The sequence below is a fragment of the Vicugna pacos genome, chromosome 29 (genome assembly GCF_048564905.1).
Source record: "Vicugna pacos chromosome 29, VicPac4, whole genome shotgun sequence".
Lineage (NCBI taxonomy): Eukaryota > Metazoa > Chordata > Mammalia > Artiodactyla > Camelidae > Vicugna > Vicugna pacos.
Genome location: NC_133015.1, coordinates 1853707 through 1859649, shown reverse-complemented (window position 1 = coordinate 1859649; position 5943 = coordinate 1853707). Strand labels below are relative to the sequence as shown.

Sequence of the window (5943 nt, the reverse complement as noted above, 5' to 3'; positions counted from 1 at the left end):
ATTGTACTCCTCCAGATAGTGACTGTTGACAGACAGGGGCAGACACACTAAATTAATCCAAATGGCCAAACTCAGCTGCTCTAAATAAAGTAAAAATTTCTTTTAGGTAACTCAAGCATTTTTCTTAAAGTTCAGTTTCCAGATTGGTTCTTGTGTTCCCTAAGATGGCTTTTGGTGAGAACTCAATGTGTGACTTCATTTTTTGTTTGTTTTTCTTCCATGCTTTTATTGGTGATAGCAATGGACAAGAACAGTGCCAGGCAGGCATTAGCAGACACCCAGGTCCAGCACCTTGGGTGGCAAGCAGGCCCTGCAGATCCATAGCACATCCAGCCCCAGCACAAGATCCAGTTTACCTGGGCCATGTCCCTGGATAGGCAGGAGGCTGTCTGTCCAGTTGTATGTGTGGATCAGCATGTATGAGTGTCTGAGCTGCTGCCTGCAGGATACCACCATCCTTAGCACATGGTAGGGGCTGTTGTGAACCCAGTGGGGCATTCCCCAGTGGACCACTAGGCCCCAGGGCAGATCTCAGGAGGGTAGGGCTGGGGATTGGAGGAGGCAGGGGGCCAGCCACAAAATTTGCTCCAGGGCCGCATCCTAAGTGGGGTGGCATCAAAAAGTCTTCCATTAGATTATAATTGAAGAATTCGTGGAGTAGGAAAAGCTGGCCTTGGGAAAAAAGGGGGATCCTGGGGCAGGGGTGGAAACAGAAGAAGTGGGAAGGGCTGAGGAAGAGGGTAGAGAAAAGACATGGGAAGGGGCAAGAGAGATGGTGAGGGCAAAGTCAGTTGCTCCCTGAAGTCTGGGGACTGGCCCTGGCTCCCCTGGAAGGGATGATCCAGCTCTGGCCAGTCCTCAATCCATGGATCAGGGGGAAAGTCATGCTTTGGCTGGATAGGGGATGTGCAGAGACATGTCAGCAGCCCTTGTATTTTTTCTGTTTCATGTGGTTTGCTCACTGGGTCTTTTGTCTGCCTGCTCTTGGGAACCCTCTGTTATTGATGCTGGTGATATGGCTGGTGAGCATCCAGTTAGTTCTGGCCCCATCAGGATATCCCTACACACTCTCTTTACTTTATCCCTTGCCATCACTGCAGAATGGCTCAGATCTAGTATGACTCATCTCTGGTCCCTGGCTACAGGAGGAACCCTTGTCTATAGGGTCACTTCACACCCACCACAGCAATCCTCACTGTCAAGCTTCCCACTCAGACCTCAGTGATTTCTGTGGGATACTGAGGCTACTAGAAAAATCCTGGAATTCTTCTAACCTACAAAGGAGGAAGAGGCAGGCTGAGAGAGCTGCTGGCACTGCTCCTTCTGCCTAAACTCACTGTGTTGCCATTTGTCCACTGCTGAGCCCACTCTGGGTTAATGCACCCTATGAGGAATCTCCCTCCAGAGGCTCCAGAAAGCACCCCCTGATTTGAGTCTTTCTCCTTCCCACCAACAATCTTCTCTCTCAAGAATGGAGCAGTGGAGCCATTGGTCTAAAACTTACTTCCCTCTCTTTTCCTTCTGTAGGATCACAATCAAGTGTGGGTAGTAGAAGTGAGATTTCTACCTCTTTTTCTTGCTTTTATGAACCTTCCCAGAAATCCTATCATCCTTTTTTCATAAGATGGCATCCATCTCTCCTATTCCATTTGTTTATATGGTAGAATGGCTCAAGAGAACCTAATATATGGAGGAGAAAGACACACTGGTTTAATAGTTTCAAAACATCAGCCAAGTTCCATGTGTGAACAAAATTATGAATGAGAAATGATGGTTATCATGCAGAAACAGAGCTATATCTTAATAAAAAATCAATTCTGAAAAAAAAAACAAATGAAGCTGCCTCTTCCTAGAATAATTCTTGTGCAATATTATCAACTTTACTTGCTGTGAGAAATTTGATTTTTTAAAAGAGTAAACAAAATTGACAAACCTCTGGCCAGGCTTACCAAAAAGATTAGAGAGAGGATTCAAATAAAATAAGAAATAATATAGGAGTAATTACAACTAATACCAGAGAAATTAAAAAAACAAACAATATAAGATAATACTATGAACATATATATAGCAATAAATTGGGCAACCTAGAAGAAATGGACAAGTTTCTATCCCACCAGAACTTGAATGGAAGAATTAATATTGTTAAAATGACCATATGACCCAAAACAATTTATAGATTTAATATGATCCCTATCAAATTACCCATAACTAGAACTGGAACTAGAATTTTTCACAGAACTAGAACAAATAACCCTAAAATTCATATGGAATCACAAAAGACCCAGAATTGTCAAAGTAATACTGAAAAAAAAAGAGGTTGTAGAAATAACCCTCCCAGACTTCAGACAATAATACAAAGCTACAGTAATTGAAACAGTGTCATAGTGGCACAATGGAACAGAATAGAGAGCCCAGAAATAAAATCATATGCCTACAGTCGATTTGTGTTCAACAAAGAAGATGAGAATAGACAGTCTCTTTCACATGTGGTGTTGGGAAAACAACCACATGTAAATCATCAGTTAGAACACTTCCTCACACTATATAAAAATAAATTCAAAATGGCTTACATAAGACAAGACACCATAAACCTCCTAGAAGAGAATAGAGGCAAAACATTCTCTGCTATAAATTTTATCAATCTTCTCCTAGGGCAGACTACCCAGGCAATAGAAATAAAAGCAAAAATAAACAAACGAGACCTAATTAAACTTGTATTTTTGCATAGCAAAGCAAACTATAAACAAAACAAAAAGACAACCTATGGAATAGGGGAAAATATTAGCAACCAATGAAACTGGCAAGAGCTTATTTACAAATTGTACAAACAGCTCATATGATTCAACAACAACAACAACAACAACAACAACAACCCCAATCAAACAATGGGCAGAAGACCTTAACAGACATTTCTCTAATGAAGACACACCGATGGCCAATAGTTATGTGAAAAGACATTCAATGTTGCTAATTATCAGGGGTAGCAATGAGGTATCACCTTATGTCAGTCAGAATGTCCATTATTAAAAGGTTCACAAACAATAAATTCTGGAGAGGGTATGGGGGAAAAAGAACTCTCTTATACTATTGGTGGGAATGTATTTTGGTGAAGCCATTATGAAAACAGTATAAGATTCCCTAAAAAAACTAAAAATAGACTTACCACACAGTCCAGCAATCCCACTCCTGGGCATACATCCAGAGGGTACCTTAATTCAAAAAGATACATGCACCCCCATGTTCATAGAAGCACTATTTACAATAACCATGACATGGAAGCAAACTATATGTCCATTGACAGAAGGATGGATAAAGAAGTTTGGGGAGATTATATACACACACACACACACACACACACACACACACACACACATATATACAATGGAATACTATTCAGCCATAAAAAGCATAAAATAATGTCATTTGCAGCAACACAGATGGACCTGGAGGTTGTCAAATTAAATGAAGTAATCCAAAAAGAGACGGAAAATACCACATGATATCACGTATATGTGGAATCTAAATAAAATGACAGAAATGAACTTATTTATATAATAAAGACAGATTCAGAGATGCAGAAAACACACTTATGTTTACCAGGGAGGAAAGAAGGTGTGGAGGGATAAATTTGGAGTTCAGAATTTGCATATATTAACTACTATATATAAAATGGATAAACAGTAAGATCCCACTGTACAGCACAGTGAACCATGTTCAATACCTTGTAATAACCTATAATGGAAAAGAATATTTAAAGGAAACTATATATATATTCAAGAACTATCTGCTATATATATATATACACATATATATATATACACATATATATACACATATATATATATATAAAATATATACACAAACACATATACAGCTGAATCATATACAGTATACCATAAATTAACACAACATTGTAAAGTGACTATTTTTCAATAAAATAAGAATAAAAATAAAAGTACTATCAATATTCTGGGTAAATTGATTCTGAAATCTCCCATAAATTTTGCCCTGCAAACAGCAGGTTTCAAGCAGATACTGTATCCTGACCTTTTGCTTTACTAATCTAGTGACTCTTATGCACTTTTCACTATTCTTTACATATTAAATGATATCGTTAATGTTTGTATTTGTCAAAACAAACATAAATGTATGTTTTGAGGGCTTGTTGTTTTTCTGTTAGTAGATATATGTTTGCACAGAAAGTAATGTATATATCTTCTCTGGTTTCCTTAGAGCCTTTAATTTGCTAATACACACCAAGGGTTTCCAAGAAAGGGTGATAATGTCAAACAGTATTTCAAAAACATTGTTGACTGTATCATTATTTTCTTTTTGACAAAGAATAGAGTGATGGAAAGTAGGTATCATAAGAAAGGTCAAAGTAAATACTTTTTCATTTATTAATTTTTTGTTCTGTTTTGTTTTTCAAAGGAAAGAAAAGGGAGAGAGGCTACTTTTTAATAAATGAAGACTTTACATTTCTATAAAAAGTTCTAAACAGCTTTTCTTTTCAGTAGCAAATAAAATAAGGACACAGAGATTTTAATGAGCAGGTGATTTTCCCTGAAAAGTAAACTAATGTTGCTGACCACCAAAAGAAAAAATATGATAATGGACCTATAAAGAAGATTATAGAATTTGAGTCTCTAGAGATCTTCCATATTTAGGAGTTTGGACATTCATCTTGCTAAAGCAAGGCTCTGCCAGATTGGAATTGGAACTTGCTCATTCCTGCTCAGATTTCTGCAGTTGGTTTCTGGGAGTGTTGCAGGGGTTTCCTTTAGAAACCCAGCACCTATTTGAATCAGTCTGACTACAGCAATGTTCCTAGGACCTGACTAGGCTTTGGGGTGGGAATTCTCCAAGCTCGATCAAGGACTTGATTATTGTGAGAGCTTACCAAGTTTAGGCTAGACAAAAACTGAGCATTTGCTCGGTGACCTGCAAGCTAAGCTCTTTAAGTGCCCTGACTGGTTTTCATAGGCAGATGGCTGCAGCAGCAGCCTTCTGACATGGAGGCTTCCAGGCTCCCTGGGATTTTTTTTCTGTTTGCATTATGGAGATGACCCAATACACATTCACAGTGTGTCCAAGTCACATGTTTCCCCAACAACAGGCTCATCCTTCTGACAGTCTTCTGCTTCTCTGACTTTGGGAAGTTCACCTTGCTGCACTGCCAAGATCATTACACTTAGGGAGCACTTTTAGGCTGCAAGGTTAACCTTGGAGCCTTCAGAGAAATAGCTTTGGCCTACTTCAGGATAAAACAACATGGCAATAAAGGCACACAACCTCAGTATTATTGACTGATGAACATGCTTCCAAATCCAATTCAGACTAACTTTTTCAAGGACTTGGAATGACTTTGACAGCCTGTGAAAGTCACTTCTGAGATGCTCTGAAATTTAATTTTATTGCTATCTTCCAGGCTTGCTTTTGAGTTTCCAACTTTGCCTGGGTTCAATGGGAAGAAGGAAACAAAACTTTCCTATCTTGTGGTGATAGTGTTACCAAGTCCAAATTCATTCTCCTCACCACATGACAGGCTAACAAATCAGGAGACGAGGTATTGGGACAAGAAATATGACTTTGTTCGGAAAGCTGGCAGACTGAGAGGATGGCAGACTAATGTCTTGGAGAGCCATCCTGCTCCAGTCAGAATACAGGCTCCGTTCATGCAAAAGGAAAACAGAGGATGGGATGTGGTTGGTGGTTGAAAACTTCTTGGTGTAGGAATTCTTTGTTCTTGTAGCTGTCCAAGTGGGTCAGATCATGGTGTCCCTGTAAACCTCCAACAAAACAAATGTTATTTTCCATTCTGCAACTTGTTATCTTTATATAGTGCAAAAGTGTTACTATCTTTAAAGGTCAGAGCCTTGAGAATAGGCTCTTCTATATATTTCAGGCTAAAGGCAACATTCTTTTGGAAAAGGTGCAGAGCTA

General features: G+C 38.9%; 1 pseudogene; it reads right to left on the bottom strand.

Moving 5' to 3' along the window:
* Positions 1-352: 352 nt before the first annotated feature.
* LOC102544314 (PC-esterase domain-containing protein 1A pseudogene) lies at positions 353-5186 on the bottom strand (annotated as a pseudogene).
* Between the last annotated feature and the right edge of the window lie 757 nt (positions 5187-5943).